Here is a 21,345-nt window from a genome sequence, read left to right as displayed (position 1 = left end):
CAGCAAGCACAAGATCTTTTAGTAACAATACTTCAGATTTCCAAGTTCTATCAGCTTTTCTAATTCTTAATATCTCAATTTAATACTACATAAATTTTCCAACAAAAATCTTTCTAGGAGATTTCTTAGTTCAGATTGCTGTTACTTTCGTTTTGTAAATAGAGAACCATCCCTATTTAATGTCATAACACATACCTATTTCCCCTGGATCAGGTCTACAGATTTGCTGTACATGGGGACTTTTGGCAACAACGTTTAGGTTTGCTTAGTGTCTGTGGGAATATTTACTTGGATTAGTCAGGAAACAAGGTAATGTCTAAGTTTCTATTCATTGGTAACGTGCATTACTTACTTACTGAAGAGAACTGTATTCTTAGGACAATAAACACATAAAAATACAATTCGAGCACACACACAAAAAATCTATCATTTAGGTACTTCAAATAGGATTAGTTCTCAATTTTCTTTTCTGAACAAAAGTAGAGAATATTGTCTCCCTCGGTACGAAGACACGGATCGGATTTACAAACACATTCTGCTTAACTTCTTGATCCTAATCAACTGGCAAAGAACGTGAAACTATAGATTTACCACTGCTATTCTGCGTTGAAGAGCAATATAAAAAGGATAGGTAGTCTGTCTGAAACTCAATAACTGCACAGATCCTCCGATACAAATGAGAGAACAGAATGAAAATGGGTTTTAGGTAAATTTTCCCAGTTCCAGTACTCTTTTTATTTTATTCTCTTGGAAGTCTGGGAGAAGAAATGATTTGCTTTGTTCAGATTTTGAAACTGGGAATAGAGAGGCACGAGGAAGGGGGGGAAAAAAACAGATTCTGATTCAGCAAATGAATGACTAAAAAAATACCATAACCTTGACAGATGAGGCAACCAGACCATGACAGGAGAATTATGTCCTAGTCAGACTCATGCTGGAGGACATTCCTCAAGACTAGGACAAAGAATGATAGTGGACCACATTGGTCATGATGTTCACTTCTGTTCCAGAAAGAAAATTTAAGAGATGAAGCTATTTTAGCATTTTAATAGCACACACAAACTCCCTTAGGGACTGTAGGGAATCTTCCACTCCTCTCTCCTTAACAAAAAAAGTCTGTTTGGAAAAAGAACTTACTAAACAACTACATTTCCGAGAGTAGCTCAGGACAAGGATTGACTTAGATGATTTACAGAACATTCAAATCTCGCCTTTTCTCTGTTGTAGTAAGACAAGAACATTTTATTAACCTTGTGATGTAGAAACAGACAAAGATGTCACATTCCTCTCCTCCCTTGCTGCTTTCGCTGAGGATGGGAGTGATTTTTTTTTTGTTAACTGGTGAAATTCCATTCCTATCAACCTACAGAATATAGGCAGTGTTAAGGGGCTGTATACTCTCAAGCAGCCATACTTCTTACAGTTCACAGGGGAAGCCAGTCTTATCCTACATCCCCACCAAATTCAAACAAAAGAAGCTGTGTTGCTTCAAAAGAAGTGCCACCCTTTAACACTGATACATCGATTATAATGGAGGGAGGAAAAAAAAAAAGAAGCTCTCTTCAGCAGTTACTACCTGCATGTTCATGTGACCAGTGTATAACTAGGTTGTGTCACGGTTATAATTTGATAGATACTTCGTTAGCTGAGAATGTTACTTGGTTTTCTGTTGTAAAGATCAAAAAGTATGCAGATATGAAAAAAGAACTTCATTATTCCACATTGTTGATTTGTATACCTACTCAGCTCTATTCCGTGGCAGCATAACTCAGTGTCAGCAACCCCAAGGGTATTTTTATGTATTTTTACTTTACATTTTTTGTCTAAGTCTGGTAAGTCCGCAACTCAAATTTTCCTTTTGAAAGGAAAATACCACTCACAGGCATGCTACAAAATCTCATGCCCTGGAATTGAACCTTTGTGCACTGCAAGATGAAGGCTGGCCCTTGCTGAATGGCCAGTTCAGCAATCCACGTAGAGTGGATTTCATGTGTCTTGACTCTGAGGGTCTTTAATATTTCATCAGAGTTTTCCATTAACATAGAACTCAGACTGCAAGAACTGCCAAGGGAAATGAACACCCACAATTCATGTTTTCAGGGCACTTTAAATCTTTCTGGTAGCTTTGAAAACCTTGGCCTTTGTAGTTACTGTTTCTCTGTACTTACCAAAAACAAGAGATGAAAACTTGCTCTGAGTAAAAGTCAGTGGAAGTTTTGCTATTGATTTCAGTGGCATCAAGACTTCACCCAAGAAATTCAACTGACAAGTTTAATGAAGCTCTAACTGACTGGGACCACAGGTTTCTAACTGTGGTGTACCATGACCTACGCAAGGCAGAGTGCCTCTGCCAGGGGGTTGTTCTTTGAACTCCACTGAGACAGCTGCCCTTGCTGTCTAATGCTTGTGCCATGTTCAAGCCCATCCCTGATCTGTTTTCCAGACAGAGGCCTAAACTCAGAGTCTCACGTGGACATAGACAGCTCCCACAGACATGGAAACGAATTAACATGCTGCCCAGCCTGTCAGTTGCTTAACTCCAGATTACTTCGTTCCAATGTTTCCTGTTCTGAAATCCCTTTGCCCATTTCCCTGTCTCTCCAATCTGTGGCATGCAAACACAGCAGTCTGGATGCACAGAGTTGGATGCCTTTTGGCATAAATACCTAAAGGTACCAAAAGTTGCAACATACATTATCTTGATGCATATACTCCTAAAAGATACAGAAATACAGAGAATGCTTTAAGTGTTAAAACAACTCAGTACGCTTTACAACACCTTATAGTTATGTAGATGTTCTTTGTGACAAACACCGTGCTGCAAACATTTGACAACAGCCTTTTCATTTGGTTGCTAAATGCTTAAAAGATGCTGCAGTCACTAACAGGCTCCCTTGCCAGAGCCAGAAGCACAGCACCCTTACACCGAGCCCTCTGCTGCACGTGTCCTCAAGAGCATCAAGTGACTGTGACAGCTACTCCCTGCCAGGAGATATTCTTGGAGATCAGGCACCTTGTACATTTGCTCTTCATCCCTAAATTGACAGAAACTTCCTGCTCGAAAACCTTGATTAGTAGAGGTAGTCATCCATACACAGACTCCCAATTATCCCCTGCCTCCACGATGATACCGCATGGCCAGGGTTAAGCAGGCTGGTGGATGCACTTCACAGTACAAGTGCTACTTCACGTAAGAGAAACTGCAATAGCTTTGTTGTGGGACAATTCAACCTTCTGACCTGACCACCAAGTGATAGCGTGACTTCTGGCCACCATGATCAGACAGGGTTTCACGCTGCGTATTGGCTTTCTAAACAATCTGATGATTCAGAGAGCTTTGCATCGAGAGCAGTTAATTTTCTGACAGCAAGTGCAGAAGAGAGCTCACAGGATCTTGTCCTTGTGGTTATTAACAAGCTAGTCAGTTTGTTCCCCATAGTGAACTACAAGACAAAAACATACACCAAAATGTAAATGATAACAAAACAAATCTCAACTTAGTCTTCCTGCTTCCTAAAGATATCGGTAATTGCAAATAATTTTACTGTAACTCCAAATCTGTCAATTTACTAAGTATTCATTAATAAAAATACTAACGAGAGAGAGGCCTTTCCAAATCTACACTTGAAAAAGTAACAGGCCAAGAGTTTCTGAAATGATGAACAACGACTGAACCAGTTTAAGCAAAATAAGCACACCCTTGAGACAGTCCAGCTGAAACTTTCCATTAAAATGTCTGGGAGTGCTCAGTACCTGGCAATTTCCAGTCAAATTGCCAGAACAAATTAGCAGCTGTGCTTTCACTGTGCATCTCAAACCCATAAAACCCATACGAAAATAGTCATTATGACAATGGGTAAAAACAACATTAAGAATTGCACAAGGCAGAAAAATCCTTTTAGAGGAAAGAGTTTCTGCTATTTTGAGTAGTATTCAGAAAATCAGGGGCTTTAACAAACTGAATTTGATGCACAAGAAAAAATAATTAGGTAAAGCAATAGAAGAGAAATGTTTAGTGCCATCTTCATTTACATTCTGTCTCTCTGTATGAAAAAGGCAAGCATGGGGAGAAAGGGCTTTGAAGACCATTTGGAGCTAAAAGACCCCCAGGAAGAGGGTTTAGGTCAATTTATTGGAAATGTCTTGCACAATCTCTAGAACACAGAGGCAATCATTTCTTGTGGTGGAAGTGCCAGAGCCAAACAAGTATCAGCACAAAAGCTCACTGGGTATAGTATAAATGAGGCTTTAAGTTTACCATGGACTGAATCACTGTCAGAAATATTCCATCTTGAACAAAATTCCTAGTTAGGGCTAGAGCAGATGAGATAGCTGACGCTACTTTACTTCCCTAATTATCTAAATTTTAGTCCCAGAAACAGGTTCCTCTTTCCAAAAGTGCCCATTCCCCATCTTTCTCTTGGCATTAACTTAAAAAAATTACGGTCTGCCATGCTGAACCTATTCCTGTTGCTGCTCTCTTTAATCTTGTGCATCCAGATCACCACACATAATTGCACAGGTTATTTTACTGCTTTTAGTATTGGTTTATATGTCATAGCTGACATTTAACAAAGTCAACTTCAATTTAAAATGTATGAAGATGTCATTATTCATTGAAACTTGTTTAGCCTTTAAATTAAAGAAGAGGCTGAGTAAACTACAATATGTTTCCCATCATATAATCTGGGACAATTCCAGTTCACTGCTTTTACCCTTCTGAATTGCCTAACGTATTCTGAAATGAATTCTGCAGCAATGGGAAAATTTCTCAGACGCTAATATGCTTTCAGTATTTATTTGGGTCACACATCATTCTGCAATTCACTGAACAGTAACATTAGTAAAAAAAACACCACTTCCATTATGTATTAGATGTAAAATGGGGAGGGGATCTCATGTAATGTACTGCCTGGTGCTAGTCTTGGTGGAGGGAGTTACCAAGCTGCTCTCAGTTAAGCAGGGTTTTCAGCTAACAGGTAGGTAGATATCTGATCTTCAGTTAACAAATGTCATTCCTGAGTGCATAGCAACACCTTGAATGAGCTCTAGTTTCCACAGGCAGTATTTCCACAAATTTGTAACGTGAATCGGTTTATGGTACTTTCTTCTCAATCTTAGGACTACTGTTCACTTCTCCTCCAGACTCCCATGCAACCCCAAGGCTGTATTGCACCCTGAAAACATGGGAGGAATAATACAATTTTGTTATGTGGGTGTTATCCTAAGACACTGCTTTTGTACTCTGTACTGAGGATACACATGGTTTGTACAGATTTTACTCTTACCCTTTAGGAGTAGAAATTAGGGTTATGGTATAGCACGGGGCAGTATTTACACAGCAATTGCTAGAAAGAGGAGGAGGTGATATGAACACAAACATAAGACAAATGGACTGGAACAGCCATCTGCAGACAGGTTCAGCTCATGTTTTTAATGCCACCATAATGATGATAAAAAGTTGGGTTAGAAAACTTAACCTATTTGCTGAGCAGTTAAAAAAGCCATACGCATTTGCCATGAAAGAAATTTGATGAATAGAATAAAGTTTGTCAGCATTTCAAAGTAGAACTGGGGCCACGTTGTTGTTTTGGTGGTGGTAGTTTTTACCTTTGTAGAGATAAAAGTTCAAATTTCCATGCTATTTTTCTACATTAGTGTCCTATCTTCTCCCTTGAAACACCAATAATAAATTACGGTACTTAAAGCTTTTAGAGGATGAAATGCAAAGTAAATTATAATGTAACATTTGCCTTTTTTTAGAGCATCATCTTATGGAGACAGAGTAGTAAATCTGCAAGACCAGATCAGCTTTGGTCAAGTCCCACCATGCAGAAGTATTTGCTGCTCTGGCTAGCACAGTGCATATCATTCTTGGACAGCAACTTCATCCCCTTGTGTTTGCTTTTAAAAATGTTTCCAGTCAAAGCCTCCCATGCTGCGGACTGCTAAGTTCTCTACTAGCAAGGAAGAAGGAAGGCACACTGATATTACACTGGTCTCCAAACAAAAGAAAAGCAAAACTAAAATCCCTGCTGAATACAGTAGGGCTAGCAAATGCCAATGCTCCACTTGAGATTACATTTTTGCTCTCACTCTTCCTACGCTGTGGAATGTAATTCTGCTCCACAAACGATCCCACTGAAGCCAGATAAAGCTTGACAGCAAAATACCAATCAACAAAAGGATCTGAATCTGATCTGGTGGCTTCCCTAAACCAGTTTCAAAGCTTTCAGCAGAGCTTTTGTAGATGGTTTTATGTTTAATTTCCTAGCTTGGTTGAAGAACTGACAAATTAATTATCTGCATAACTGTTCATATATAGCAGGCATGGTATTTTAGTTAACTGGACAAAAGGCACCGTCCGGCCTGGAGGAAGAATTTGTTTCATCAGAAGCATTAAGAGAACAATTGAGAGCAAATCCTAATTAATACACAAGACAAGTCCATTTTAAGAACCACTTCTCAAGACTTTATCAGATATTAATTTAAAGCAAGGATGGCACACAGTGCACTTGCTTGAATACCAATAACCCACAATGCTTTTCCAAACCAAAAATGTTAAACAGAAGTGCTATGGACTGAAGTTTAAAAATAAGTTTTACTGATATTTTCAGATAAAATTATTTCCTGTGGGATTTTAACATCATCTAATAGGAGATGATACAATAGAAGAAGTATCCTAATGCATTATGTTTTATATTGCCTTTGTTTCAGATAAATAGCTTGTTTTAGGTCTCAAAATGAAAGGCCCATTCAGGATTTCAAAGGCAGCTATCAGTGGAGAATATCTCTACAAGCGGGTCCTAATGCCACAGGTGGACTGACCTCACTGTAGCAAGCAAAACCATCTCACCCTGGAAAATTTACATTGATTTTATTCATGCCAATTAATGCAAACACTATCACTAATGCAGGCACTGAGCCAGAAGAAAATATAAACAATTTAACTTCTGGCATGCTGATGACTGAGCAAAACATTACAAGTTTGCACTTTGTGCCCAATACACACCACAAAATCCATCTGCCTGCCACAGTATGCGCTGGTTGTACTACAGCATATTGCTTCTTCCTTGAGAAGAGACAAATGGTGATGCTGTTCAGGATTTGTCTGAAACAAGGCTTTGAGGGGAAAAAAAAACAAAACAAAACAAAACATGACTGGTTAGGAGGCCATTATCACTGTGTTTTCCTCGCTCAGCACCTCCAGAGTACTTGAACATAACTATGCTATGCTGATATTGATGCAAGCACCCATTTAGCACCACAGGACAGATATTTCAGGCTGCACCAGGACCTCAGGACTCTGCTCCCACCTTGGCCCAGAGAGGGAGTTGTCCAGGTTGCTCAGAGAAAGTTCTTACTATTTTGCACAGTCAGATCAGTACTGCAAAATAAACTGGTAACCAGCTAGTTTGCATTTTGTAACTCTGAATGCTTATTTTATTAAGCAATGCCAAGAAATCAAGCAGTACTAAATGAACAGCAAGATCAGACGATCACGATTCCACAGCATATGGGAGGGTGAACGGTTTGGGTAATTCTACTGAACTTCCTTGGTTCTTCCTTTACTTGCTCTTTCTGCCATTTTTTCAACAGTAACTGGTAAAACTCTTGCTCAACCCTCATTTTTGTCTTCATTTTTTTTAAAAACATGCCAAACATGGGAATTTGGTGCACGTGTACGTGCATTCCTGTGCCTTGCCCTCTCAGTGGTTTGCTTAGGCTAGTCACGTATCATATACATCATTCAACACTGCGAGACAATACATTTTTTCCCCAAATCTTATCTGTCATTTCTTTCCAGATTCTAATAATTTTCAAACTGGCATCCATATGCCTTCCTGGCACATGCACTGTTCTGCTATTTTAAGTGAGATTTTAAATTTATTTGGGATCAGTCTTCAGAAGACAAAATATAAAAGTTGCAAGCTTTCACTGTCGAATGACATGAAACTTTGCTTCAATTTCTTATTACAGGCTTTTAAGATGCAGGCACTTACTCTACAATTCACACTGAACCTTTTTCCCCAAAAAGAAATCAGATTTTAATAGCACATATTAGTCATACCCCTGTCACATTATTTCAAAAATTCTCTTGGTTCCCAAGAGGCTTTTCTTTTTCAGAAACAAGTGAGCTTTACTTATAACATGAGACATTGCAACTAAGTTCACTCCAGACAAAGTAAAATGGGATGGTAAAACACAGGCTGAGTCCTCAGAAGAAAATGTTTAAGTTGGCCAAAATGCCATTTTAAGCAATTTCTAATTTTACTTTTCTTTGCCTTCAACAAATGTAGCATTAGCCCATCTAATGATGTGTGAGTACTTCACAGGAACACAGACCAAGTGACAGCTTGCTTTGAACATTTGTTCTTTGCTCAATCTCCTAGAGATGCACTAGTCAGTTATTCTAGTTTTGTAGGATTTCCAGTACTTGTGTGATAGCTCCCCAGTACTTATAAAGTAATGGTCTGGTTTTGCGTGTAGGCATGATGTGACCCCTTAATTACTGATCCAAAATGGAAGTCAGCATATAAGAAATGTAATACAGCCACCCTAAGGTCTTCTTGCCAGCTTCTTAGCTACGTGAAACCATTTAATCTATCCATATTTCACAAGCTGATTGTTACATCCCTGGGAGTTATGCCTATAAAGGAAAACACACAAGACTTACTCTGAAACATCACCAAAATTCAGTTAAAGCTAAACAGTTTCTTATTTGCTTAAGAAAAATCGTAGATTTTGGAATTTTTCAAGGTTTTACATTAAAAAAAAATAGGCAGTCAAGCTGCAGAGAAGGAGGGCAGTTCACCTGAAATTCAGTCTCATTTGAAATGAGGGACGGTAACTTACATCATATAAAAATAAAAAGAGAAGGATGAAAAGCTTAGTTTGAAGTTCCAAATGAAAATCCTGTAAATGATAAAACACTAGATTACATAAAGTGTTTTGTTCTTCACAATAATAATCTATACAAACTAACATTTTTTCAAAGCTTGTCATTCTCAAAAATTCAGTCCTCCATCAAAAATAGAATGACTTACTCTTATCTAAGAAGAGTAATAGCACCATACAGATATCCAGGTATCTCACCTCAGGCAGCTCACTCTGGCACTAAGACCACAACACCTGTGTTTTTTTCCATGAAGAGATTAGGCTCCGAAGTCCATTCCACTGAGTTGTACCGCAGCAAAGTGTCTCAGTTAAGCCATAGCAATACTCTCACTAAAACCCAACAAACAAACCCCATGCACACTGACATGTGTAACACAGGGGTGGGATTCTTCCCTCCCTGACTTTTCAGTAAGAGAAACATTCAACTACTAACTGATCTTCAAGTAAGGGGAGCTCCACATGTTGCATTTTCCAAATCGCTGTAACAATGCCCTTAGTATCTAATTATGTTCTTTGACAACCATGTTAGTCTGTGGCTGGTGTTTTCTCCAGCAGCACGCCAAAACCCTCTCAGGACCACAGACCACTCTAAAACAAACAAAAACCCTACATTGTAAAACAGATTTGCAGATTTAAAAATATATTTAAAAAATCAGCCTCATCAATTTCACCTTGCAAGCAACATGTTAAGGTGAAAAATATACTTGCGCCCTTTTGTGTCCATCTTCTTGTAAAAAAAAAAAAGATTTAAAAGCCTTCCTGTTTACCCACCTTAATTTTCATTTAGACTATTTTTCTGGTGGGATGGGAACTGACAGTGATTCTGACACTGTCAGTGAAAAGAAACTGAAATGGGAACAACTGAGCAGGAAAGAAATTTGAGGCAATCCATGTGGAATTCTTCAGTTTCAGTTAACTTCTACCAATGTCTGTCTGGGAGAGAGGGGAGAACATGCCTTTTCGTTCGGCCCTACAACCTGTCCCCTAAGAGCAGATGCTGCAGAGCTGACTGTGGGCAGGAACAAAGCAAGGAGCTGTTGGGGGGAGCAGACTCCCGAGGCCACTGAAACGGCGATGACACCTTTGGTACCCATAACGTCAGAATCTGAGAGAACTAGAATTGCTGCTGGTTCTCCTAATGTTTGTACTAATTAAGGAAATGGGAGGTTCTCCCAGGGGTGACATTAATCTTATTCATCTTCTCCCTCTGTTAGCTTGCTAGGATACTGCAAGTAGAGCAGCGGAACATTTTCAAAGTACAACATAGCAGGTAGTTAGGGAGAGATTGTTGAGTCAACCGGTAGTCCCCTTTCATGGGCACGTAAAGCCTGGTTTGTCTGAGACCAGTGGGAAACAAAGACCACGTCAGCAAAAAGCATACACAAGGACATAAAGCCTGAAGCCTCATCTTCCCTGGAAAAATGGCTGTCTTTTACAGCCTCCTTAAAGAAGAGAGAAAATGATACCCTCAGTGAGGTGTCGACCAGACACCAGAAGTCCCCCAGATGTGCCCTCTTCCATAGACAAAAATACTGTTCTGCAGTAAGTCAACACATATGTATGTATTCTGCCTTCTGCTTCTCTGGAAGACAAATTTCATGACTTCTCATTTTCTGGTTTGCCTACAGGAGAGCTGGTGTGACAATGCCCTTCCTATCTCCCCTCCTCTTGGGAGCAGGTGACTCACAGCATAACATTATCTCATTGGAATAACCTCGTTATCAGCAGGCAGCTGGTGATAGAACCCTTTAGAAGTAACAGAGTTGATCTTTCAGAGATGCAAAGAATGCCTGCCCTCTGCTTTGAGAACTTCCCTTGGCATTACTCTGTGATTTTCTGCCTCTACTGTGTTCAGTAACAGCATCTGTTTTGTTTTTTATTTTTTCCCTTGAAAGAAATGCAGGTCATCAAAACAATGTAAGAGAGGCAAACAAATAAAATAAAAAGATGACTCACTAAGACATGATGTGTGCTCACAGTCCTCAGGGTTTGGGGCCACCATTGTCACATGCGAAATGGCAGTGAAGGAACTGTATTGCCAGAAAATAAAGACATAAGTTTTGCTTTAGCTTCAATTTATGCTTTGAAAATGGAAACCACAAAAGCACTCCACTTTAGCCAGTATTCATGCTGCAACCCTCCTACTGACCTCTGCATGGAGATGCTGAGAAATTCTATGCTTGAAAGCAATGTAATTAGTAATAATGATTAAGAATCATACAGTAACTAGTACTTAAGAAAAAAAAAAAAACACTTGTCGTTGAGAGCTTTCAGTTACAAGATCAGAAGAAGATAAGAGTAAAAATTATACAAATCAGTAATTCAATACCTTCAAACAGAAACTGGATCTGCTTTTACGTAGGGAAAGAGTCAGGCATGGCTTAGGACCTATTCATAAATCCGTTGTCTAAAAAGATAAGACCCAAAAGGAGAAAAAACTCTGGAGAATATTTCAAGCCAATAAATAAATGAACAAGTATCAATTGATAAGCAGCTTTTTGAGAATAAAACATCTGTAAAGCAATTGGAAACAAGATATAATATATTGCTAGCTTCCAAAAAACTGATTTACCACTGTAAGGTTATTCCGACGCGATAATATCATATTCTTATTATACTATCTCCTAACAATCTGTTTCCCACCTCTGAATCTTCACATCCAAAAGCTTCACATATTTGCTTGACTCTTAGCTGCACGCTAGCAGACACTACTATTCTCTGGCTCACCAAAATGAATGCTCACTAAACCCGATGTCCCGCAAAGATCTCTGCCTGTCCCTTGTAACTCAAATCTCTCTCCTCTGGTCACCACACTGACTTCTTACAGCTTGAGTTACTCACCGCCTGCTACATGCAATTTCTCTGTGCCTCTGCTCACCTCGCTTGGTTTCAGTGACTCTCGAGCCATTCTGGAATTGCTCTTTTATACCATATGCTGTTGCTCTTGAGAAGACTGAGAATATCTTCTGAGCAACTAGTAAAGGCATAAGGCTGTTGATCTTCATATGTTCACTTTCTCAAGATGCTGTCCAACATAAAACTGGAAGGCAAAAATTAGAGCAGACTGTGAGAAGAATTCATCATTAGCACCGCTGGGGTTTAAATCCACCCTATTTCATTTTCCAAGCATACTGTGAAGGCACAGACCACCAAGCCTACTGTTTTTCACTGTGACTTCTCTACACATTTCTTTGTCTGCAGAGTCCTCTTTTTTTAGTTAAGGTACTCTGCAGGCCAAGCCCCATGTGCTCACCTGAGTGACACACTCAGCACTGCCTGGCACGTTCTTCTCGTGGCTACCGAGAGTTTGGGACACTTCATGTCTGAAGTAATTTCTGGAGTATTTCACAAATTGTGCTGGAACTTCTTCATAAAACACCTTGGAGTGTTCACATAATTAAGCCTGATGTCACCTCTAGAAGGTTTCCAAGGCAGAGAGATTGGTCATATAGCAGGCTCTCACACCGTGTTCCCAACCTCATTCTCCCTTGTTCAGGATCTATGTTCATACCTGTCCAGAAACTCACTGCTTGCTTTTAACCTAAATACGTTTTTCTTCTTCACCATTTTCCTCGTGTGTAAATCTGGTCGTTACCTCACACAATTTATTGCTGTCTGTCGTGATTTAACCCAGCAGGCGTCTAAGCACCAGACAGCCGTTTGCTCACTGCCCCAGCAGTGGGATGGTGGAGAGAATTGGAAAAAAGGTAACACTTGTGGGTTGAGATAAAGACAGCTTAATAGGACAGAAAAGGAAGGTTAATAATAATAGTAATGATAAAAGAATACACAAAGCAAGTGATGCACAGTGCAATTGCTCACTGCCTGCTGACCAATGCTCAGCCAGACCCTGAACAGCAACAGCCCCCCCAGCCAACTCCCCCAGTTCATTGTTCAGCATGACCCATGTGGCACAGGACATCCCTTGGGGTCACCTGTCCTGGCTCTGTCCCCTCCCAGCACCCCTCACGGGTGCACCTCTGGCCTCCTCCTGGCAGGGCAGCGCAAGGAGCTGTAAGGTCCTTAACTTAGTGAGGACGCTGCTCTGCAGCCATGAAAGCATCGGGGTGTTGTCAGCATTTTTCTGTCCTAAATCCAAAACACAGCACCACACCAGCTACTAGGAGGAAAATTAACTCTACCCAGCCTAAACCAGGACACCTTCCCTGAATACTGCACTGTTTAGCAGCTCCCAGTATTATTGCAGGTTTCAGACCTCATTTTAACACCTCCTTCTCAAGTCTTCTGGATCACTGTAACCAAAACAGAAACTCCATCCATCAGGCACCAGCCCACACCACACCTCAGTCACCTTCACTGGTTCAGAGATGACACTCTCTCTTACCCCTAACCAACCACCTACCTTCTGCAGCTGAATGCACACCTCAAGTGCTGAGCACCTTGACGTCAGTCTCAAGGGATTCACATTTTTGCCCTAGCTTTTAATTCCTTCTTAAAAGAAAAAAGAAAAACACCCTTCACCTTATGACCAACATCATACGCCTTCAACTGTAAACATAAATTACCTACAGAACTAGACTATTTGTTTTATTTTCTCTGAGAAGAGTTGCTGCATGTTCCAGGAGATGAACTGTACTTCGCTTCAAAGGCTGTCACCTGTGACTCTCCATGTCTTCGGTTGCACAGACTGTTTCACAGATTAGACTCGCTGCTCATCAGTGCCAATCAGAAATAGTTTTTCTTGTGTTTAGGTTTACATTGACACAACTAACAGAACCAGGCATGTTAACAACATCTGTGCATATATGGCTGACCAAAAACTACTCAGTTTTCTGTTCAGTTCATTTCTTAGAGCTGTTTTTTTGTTTGTTTTTTTAATTTTGGGGGAGAGAGGGATCGGATGGGGATGGAACAGGATGGTGACAAGACAGAAGAACCTCCTGACCAGATTCACACCGTCTTTTATGCCTAGTGTAATAACCAAAAGTTACCTGGGTCACCTGAGGGCAAAATTCTGAACCTGATTTTGAACCGGATCCATCCTGACTTTCATCAGCTGAGATTTTAGCCCTAATAACCTTGGTAATACAAACTTCAGGGACTCTGAAGCTTGCCAGCCAGGACCCCTGCAGAACTTCGCTTACCTACATGCCCGAATTAGCATTATAATTTCCTCCTGCCCCGTGGTGCTTCCCATTCAGCCAGTGTTCACAAGCAGTAACTTCGTAACACCTTCCCTGCCTCAGTTCTGTGAAGTGCCATCCTTACACAGGCAGGCAGCTTCTGAACAGGAAGAGAGCACTCCATGGGATACACGTAATGCAGAAGGAGCTGTCCAGAAAAACAGCTGCAAAATGAGGGCCCTATTCTGCGAAGTTGTTAAGGACTGTATGGGTGGCAAAGGAGCGTCAGACAGGCTCTTACTACAGGGGCTTTCAGCAGCAACTGAGCAAGAAAAAAGTTCTATTTAAGTGCTCACCTGCTCCTGTGTTTGTTCGTTTGATTGATACAAAGCTGCTTTCACCAGTGCAAGTATGAAATCAATTTCGTATAAATTGGAACATACCCACAGAAATCTTCTCACTGCCTGAAGATATATTTCCTTTAGTATGTTTTCTGTTTTCTTCAATCAGCTTTATATTTATAGGGTGGCTGAAAAAGAATGCTATGCATTATTTATTAACATTGATTTTAAACAGAGCCATTCAATTCATAACCATGAATTACCTAAGAAAATAGAGTGTTTATCTTACTTTTTCTCTTTAAAGAAAATTAAGTATTTAATTATTAATAGGATTTTACTGTTGACTTCAGTAAACAAGCCCTTAAAAATTAGAGGGGTATAAAGATAACTATCCGTGGTACAGTTACATAATGTCATCAATAATTCCAGTGTTTACTGCATTTCTTAATTTAAGGAAATACCGGTGCTGATTTAGAACAGAAGTTGCATCTACTGAAAGACTAAAATAGCCGTTTGTTCCAGTATTTTCTTCATTTACATTTGAAAAGGGCTCATTTTTACCAAAAGCCTTTATCTTCTGTCTAGATCAGTTCTGCTCTGCTGACCACTCATTATGGTAACAGGTTGCAATGAAAAATTCCTTGGAGGACGTAAATCAATTAATCAGTGACATTCGCTTACCGATATTGATTAGGCCGTACATTGTTTGACTTCTCCTTTGATTCCTTCTGTCATGAGCAAATGGTTACACCCTTCCTGTAGGGCAGAGGAAGATGGAATTCATGAAAATGGAATGACTTTGAGATTTATAAAACTCCCATTTAACTTGAATGGAAAATGGCCAATTAAATATGTTAAATGGCCAATCCCAATAAAACAGCACAGGTTCAGATCTTTACTCTCACCATGCAAGCCTGTGGTGAGAAGATTTTGAGTACTATCATACAAGCTAAAGACCAGATCAACAGCATCGAGAAATGCAAATCTGCCAAAGCACTAGCTTCCAAGCATTTTCAGATAATACTTTCTTCCTTCAATCTCTTATATATTCACTTGCTCCTGATTTCAATTTCCAGGATTTTAGGTCACCTTCATCCTGTTACATTTGCTGTCTTCTGATGATATGTCTGTTACTCTGCAAGAGTACATCTATAGCTGTTCTGCTAAATACATTTTTCTGATGATTCTGTTGCTTTATCAATCTTTAAAATGTCAACTTTTTCATTACTGCAGTGTTTTTTATTCCATTAAAAATCTTAAAGTAACTACTAATTTTTTATGGCTTATCAGTTACAATCCATTTATATCCACTCAAAGTGCAACAGTTTATAAAATTGTGTGTTGTATGATATGTGACTGATGAGCTGCTGTAACTTATTAAGCAAAAATATTTCCCTTACTCTGCTCTTCTGCAGTTATTCTTACAGCTGAGAAAGTCTTATGGTCAGGCCAAAGCCTTACTGCTTACGTCTGCACTCCTGCTTGTTTTTATTGCTCTGCCTAATGAAGTGATCAACAAACAGATGCAGCCTGCCAGAAACTGGGTATCTTGTAGCCTTAGCACTCCTGCTGACTTCTCAAGCCAAGGCAACTAAGAGAACACACCAGGACTGGAGGCTCTTGCAAGCCCCCAAAGTGACCCCCATGCAGTTTCTCTCATACTGCACTTTGCCAGTTCACAAACACTGCTGGAGCCAGGGGATTTTTTAGATGCAGCCCTACTCTACTGTATCTGCTATCCTAATACCACTCTCACATGGCTGGAAATTTGTTATTCAATGGCCAGTTTCTGAAATTTCCTAATTTACTTGGATAATGTGCTGTCATCACTGCAGTTATCTGCTCACATCTACCAAGGCCTGCTCTGATTTCTGTGCTGCCCTTTTTTGTGCTACGTTTCTTGAGCCCCAAGCCCTGAGAGCTCAGCTGACTGCCCACCAACACCAACCTCTCACAAATGTCCCCCTGATGTCTCCCAGCTCCACGCAAACCCCCTCCGCTGCCCGCCTCTTCCCAGGGCTGCTCTTCCTCACCCAGCCCCTTTCAGGGGAAAGGCATCCTGCGGTTGCCAGCACCACCCCCTTGCTGTCATTGAGAAAACCCTCTCAACATCTGAGAAGCTGCACAGAAGGCAAAGCCAGTGACTGTTTTTTCACGTTTCTCTTCTCATTGCCTTCCTGCACCTCCTGCCTCTTCTTATCCTTTGCCACAGCATGGAGATCGTAATTTCATGTCAGCTGTAAAATTACAAGGCCCGTAATCACAGACACACAAAAAAAAGGCATTTCTATAAACGAAATGCATTAAGAGCCAGTGTACGGTTTATTCTTTACAGCTGTTTCACTACAATGTATATCTGTTGAGACTAGCAACAGAGGGACTGAAGAGTGTCAGTGGGAAAGATGTGTTGTCATCTGGCCACAAAGCTGTTCAGGATCATCTCAACACAGGTCAGTTCCCCTTGAAAAAGGGCAGATGTGCCAGTTTTAGAATGGCTGTTCTGCAAGGGGGGAATGACAACTAAATCCCAAAGGCAGACCTGAACACAGGAAAAGAAAAAAAAAATCAGGGATGGCTTTGAAATTTCTAATCTGGTGCTCTGAAGTTTGTATTTCAGGTTAAGGGGGGTTTTTAAAGGACATAGCGTAGATCTGATTCCTTAGCTTAGGGAGCATCAAGGTAGAAGAAGAACACACACAGACTCAGGGACCCCTGGGTGTGCCTGGCTTTAATCAAACAATGGAAAAAAACACCAAGAAATTTACCAACCTGTTTAGAGGTGGTCAAAGAACGCTGCAGGTTGGCTGGTGCCTGCTCTGACTTCTCTGGTCCATTTCATATTTTTGCCCCATCTGTGTCTTCATAGACTTCTTATTTGAAAAATAACATTAATTTTTGATAATATGGTCAAAGATCACAGAGACATTTTTCTTCCGAATAACTTACCTTGAATCAAGCCCAAAATGGTTCTAGGGCCATCAGGTAAAGAAGCCTGTCCTTGCTGTCTCTGTCAATGAAATGGCAAAAACAAAGAAAAGCTGTTTCCCTATATCTGCATCAGTAATAAAATATCTAAATCATTTTTCTTTCTATTCATATTTTGTTCACTACCATACTTTATCATCACTTCTGAAAGCTACTGCACTGCAAGTATTCCAAAAGCATTCTTAACTAAAGAAAAGGTGAAAGAGAAGATAGTAAATTCATTTGATTTGCTTTGTTTCCAACACAGTTTCATTGATCAGTATTATACATTTCCTGCAATTCTATTGCTCTCATAAAACCCTTATAGTCATGGCTTTGGGGATATATTTTAGGTAGCTAGTAAGTTTAGAAACTGACAGTCTGCCCATGTCATTTCCCTAACTTATCAATAATTTTCTTTTGTTCACACAGAGGGGAAAAAAAGCAAAGAATACAGTAGGTGTGTATCCATCTCAAGACATAGCAGCCTGTAGATTTGAGCAAGGTTTTAATTTGCAGTGAGTGACTGCACTCTCATAATTATAAACAAGTGATTTGTAGTCTGATCACACCTCCTGCTGGCCTGCAGAACACGTACCACAGACCTTCCGGCATACAATATCTGAAATATCTTAATCACTCTTTTTTTTCCTCCTTCTTCGCCTCCAGAGCAACAAGTACTCTCTGCCTAACCAACAGCAGCAGCGAGCTGCCATGCACGTAGCCCTGCTCTGCCCATGCTCGGAGAACAGCTTTCCCCACCAGAGAAACATTCATGCCTTTGCCTTTGAAAGCATCCCTTCTGTCCCTCCTTCCCCTTCAGGGAGGCAGTGTGCAACCCTTTTCGGACATCATAAGGTCTGCCAAGGGGAAAGAAGCGCCTCATCTCCTCCCTCGCAGCCACGCCACCTCTGCCAGAGGCAGGCCAGCAGCCCTTGCAGTCTCAAAGAACTCTTCAACCCCCACACAGCAACTGATTTGGGATATTGGTTGAAAAACTAGAGGATAACCCCATGGTGAGAGAAGTGTGCTCCTTACATTCCCTTTTCTTTCCACAGTAACTTTGCATTTAGGTAAAACCATCTCGATTAGAGGTGTGAAAGGCATTTTAATATGTCCATTAATTATTTTTCTGTAATTTCAACTTCTGCATAACTTTACAGCACAGATGTTCTTTTCCAGCTAAATACAAAGACGTGTAAGTTTTTACATCGCACACGGAGAAATTTACTTAATAGCACTATCGATATGTTACAGCATACCTTAAACATCAGTAAAAATACATTTTATAAAACAGAACAGTACAGAAGTTGTACTAAGTGTTGCAATGTCTCATGGGAGCATTTGAAAGGAGAAAGAAGTACAATATTCACACTTGGTATTCACAGCCTGTTCATTACACATTTCTAGAAACACATCCCCCCCGTATTTAATTAAAAAGAAAGCTGAAAGAGTAGGAGGAACAAAAATGTTCTCAACTTCAATGACACTATTGGAAAATAATTATTTCAAAACTGCTTATCTGTTAAAAAGCTGGCAAGCTACCAGGATCTTGATTGCTGTAAGCAATTTTATAACTGCTCTACACAGATAAATTTAACAAAGAGAAATTAATTTCAGTCTCGTAATAAGACTCATCTCATTACCAAAACGGCGTCTGTGCTGCAACAGAGCCTTGTGCACAGGGCTGCTGGTAAAGGATTTTGCACGCAGGCATTTAACAACTGCCTAGAAAAAGTTCACCTCAGAACTTCAAATTTCATTAATGCATCTCCTCTCTGAACATAATTCTCCCTAATCGTATAAAGTGAAATTCTTCCCAATTTCACTTGTGTTCTGCCACCTGACTGCCTGGAGCCATCCTTGAGTCTCAGCCTGTAAGGATCATGCTCCTGGGAGCAGTAATCAGAGTAAAATGCGAACCTCTGCCTGCACCTTTGGGTTGGTTTTTGTTTTGTTTTGTTTTCAATCCAGGACACATAATAACATGTTAATTAACTGTCAGGTTTCTCTGTCTACAGACATAGTAACAACACAACTGATAATTGAAGATGTTCAGATGTTCAGTGGGGAAACAAGTGGTCTCCTTCCTTTGTGCCACCATACCACACTTCCCTGGGACGAGTCTTCCCACAGGACAGTTCTGTTACATACCCAGAACCTCCAACAAGACTTTGAAAATGCTGCAGAATACAATATGACCAAGATTCAAAATTAAAACTTGACAGCAGGTTCAGCAATATCCTCTGGATGCTTTGAGCCACTTTATGGCCACTCTGCTCTTCAAAAAAAAGGCACAAAACAATAACAGAGTGCACAACGGGTCATAAATCCTGCCACACGAGCACTCATGCTTGCAGCTCTCAGGTGGTTCTGCTGGAGCAGAAGCATTATGAATAGCCTGAGTTTTTTCTTCTACCATTCCTATTGGTAGTCTTGCTATGGCACATCAACCAAGATATAAAAAAAATGAGCGCATGATATATCCTGATGAAAAACCCAATACAGATTTCAGCTTTGCCACCACATCTCATTGCTGTACAGCATCTCATCTTTGGGACCCACAATGACATTTTCTGCTACTAGACATCCCATTCAATAACCTGCAGAGAGCAGATACACCAGCACGGAAAGCATTTTTTCCATGAGGCAATCCTTACACATTTGCTGGTGTACTCGACCACGCAAATCAATACCTCTTTGCAGAGCACACGCTGTGAACAGTAAGAAAACAAACTGTTTCCTTCACTCCAGTACATCCTTGCAACTGCAACGTCGTTTCTTTATTTCTTCCCAATTACGGAATTATTCTGTCCACCAATTTTCCTTCCTTGGCATAAATCCATCTATAGCGTTATAGAAAGTGTATGCATTTAACGCAGCAGACACTTTATTTCATCTTGAACTTGTCCACAGAAGAAAAAAACAAAAAATTGCCCCTAAATTTCTTTGGTTATAATTAACATATCAGATTTTCAGTCTACATTTCTTGACCTATTACCTCAAAGTTGTTTTTCACTGTTCCTTTTCTTGTTTCCACAGCAACCTTTCCACAATGTCATTATTTTTTTCCTCTTTTCTTTTAATTTAAGAGGAAACAATGATCGGTTAATAGTGATTTTGTGTTTTTTTTTCTTTAAACAAATGGAGAAATGTTTATATACATGTCTTTTAAAACAAAACAATGATTCTGAGAAAATGATTATTTCCACTTCTCTTGCAGTAATTAGATGATGTCATAAAATCTCATTTCAATCACAGTATTGTTGTTAGTGTATCACTTGACAGGTTTCACAATACCACACAAGCTTCTTGCAGCCTAGGGGGGGAAGGCAACCTCTCTGGACCCGTTTTTAAATACATACAAGAGCGTAAGTCAAGTACCAATGCAAGGCATCCTTTCCATTTAAAACTTTGGAAAATGCTGAATAGAGCTAATATGTCAGTCTCCAGTGATTAATACAAGCTAGTGTGTACCTAGGGAGAAACGCTGAGGCATCATAGTTGAAAAATTTTATGGTGATCCATATGAAGCCCACTCACCCATATCCAGGTTGAATGAGATGCCATTTTAAAGGAAAAAAGAGAGTAAAGCATCCCTTTGTGCTGTTACTACCGTTCGTTTCTTCCTCATTTTTGCTTCCAGTGTATTTTATAAAATTCACTAGAACTGACTTTATATATGTAAAGGCACCTATCATAGAATCCCAGAGTGGTTCAGATTGGAAGGGACCTTAAAGCCAATCTAGTTCCAAGCCTCCACCATGGGCAGGGACACCTCCCACTACATGAGGCTGCCTGATACATTTAGATGCCCCAGTGCTATAAGCATCAGAAATGTATCAGAATAATGGAATGTCTCAGTCAAACTAGAATAGAAAAAAAAGTATCGGATGCTGTACAACTGCCTCTAGAAGACATGAAAGTAGACCTTTCCCCCATCTGAGATTCCCATGGCTGTCAAAGGAGCTGTTTGTTTAGGAGCTGTTGTCGTTTATAAGCTAATGCAGAGGGGTAAGCTTTTATGTTTATTCTTCAAGCAAAGCACAAGCAAAGTT

The 21,345-nt window shown here is 40.1% G+C and overlaps 1 protein-coding gene across 3 annotated transcripts in view; it reads right to left on the bottom strand.

Annotated features, from left to right (window-relative positions):
* Positions 1 to 21,345, bottom strand: part of LOC310902998 (uncharacterized protein) — a 409,793-nt gene that overhangs the window by 130,206 nt on the left and 258,242 nt on the right. For 2 of the 3 annotated variants that reach the window (XR_014587193.1, XR_014587194.1), the window contains exons 16-25: positions 17,270 to 17,330; positions 17,093 to 17,193; positions 15,005 to 15,079; positions 14,426 to 14,511; positions 13,262 to 13,350; positions 12,410 to 12,565; positions 12,152 to 12,313; positions 11,777 to 11,938; positions 11,228 to 11,305; positions 10,855 to 10,928 (exon numbers count right to left, since the gene is read on the bottom strand). The gene's annotated coding sequence lies outside the window, so the exon portion shown is untranslated. Of the gene's footprint in view, positions 1 to 279; positions 7,123 to 10,854; positions 10,929 to 11,227; positions 11,306 to 11,776; positions 11,939 to 12,151; positions 12,314 to 12,409; positions 12,566 to 13,261; positions 13,351 to 14,425; positions 14,512 to 15,004; positions 15,080 to 17,092; positions 17,194 to 17,269; positions 17,331 to 21,345 lie in introns of those variants that run through there. The other variant, XR_014587195.1, reaches the window with a different exon arrangement.

Source organism: Anser anser (genome assembly GCF_964211835.1).
Source record: "Anser anser genome assembly, chromosome: 7".
NCBI classification, from domain to species: domain Eukaryota; kingdom Metazoa; phylum Chordata; class Aves; order Anseriformes; family Anatidae; genus Anser; species Anser anser.
Note: the sequence above shows the minus strand (reverse complement) of the source record. Positions and strands in the feature narration are given on the sequence as shown.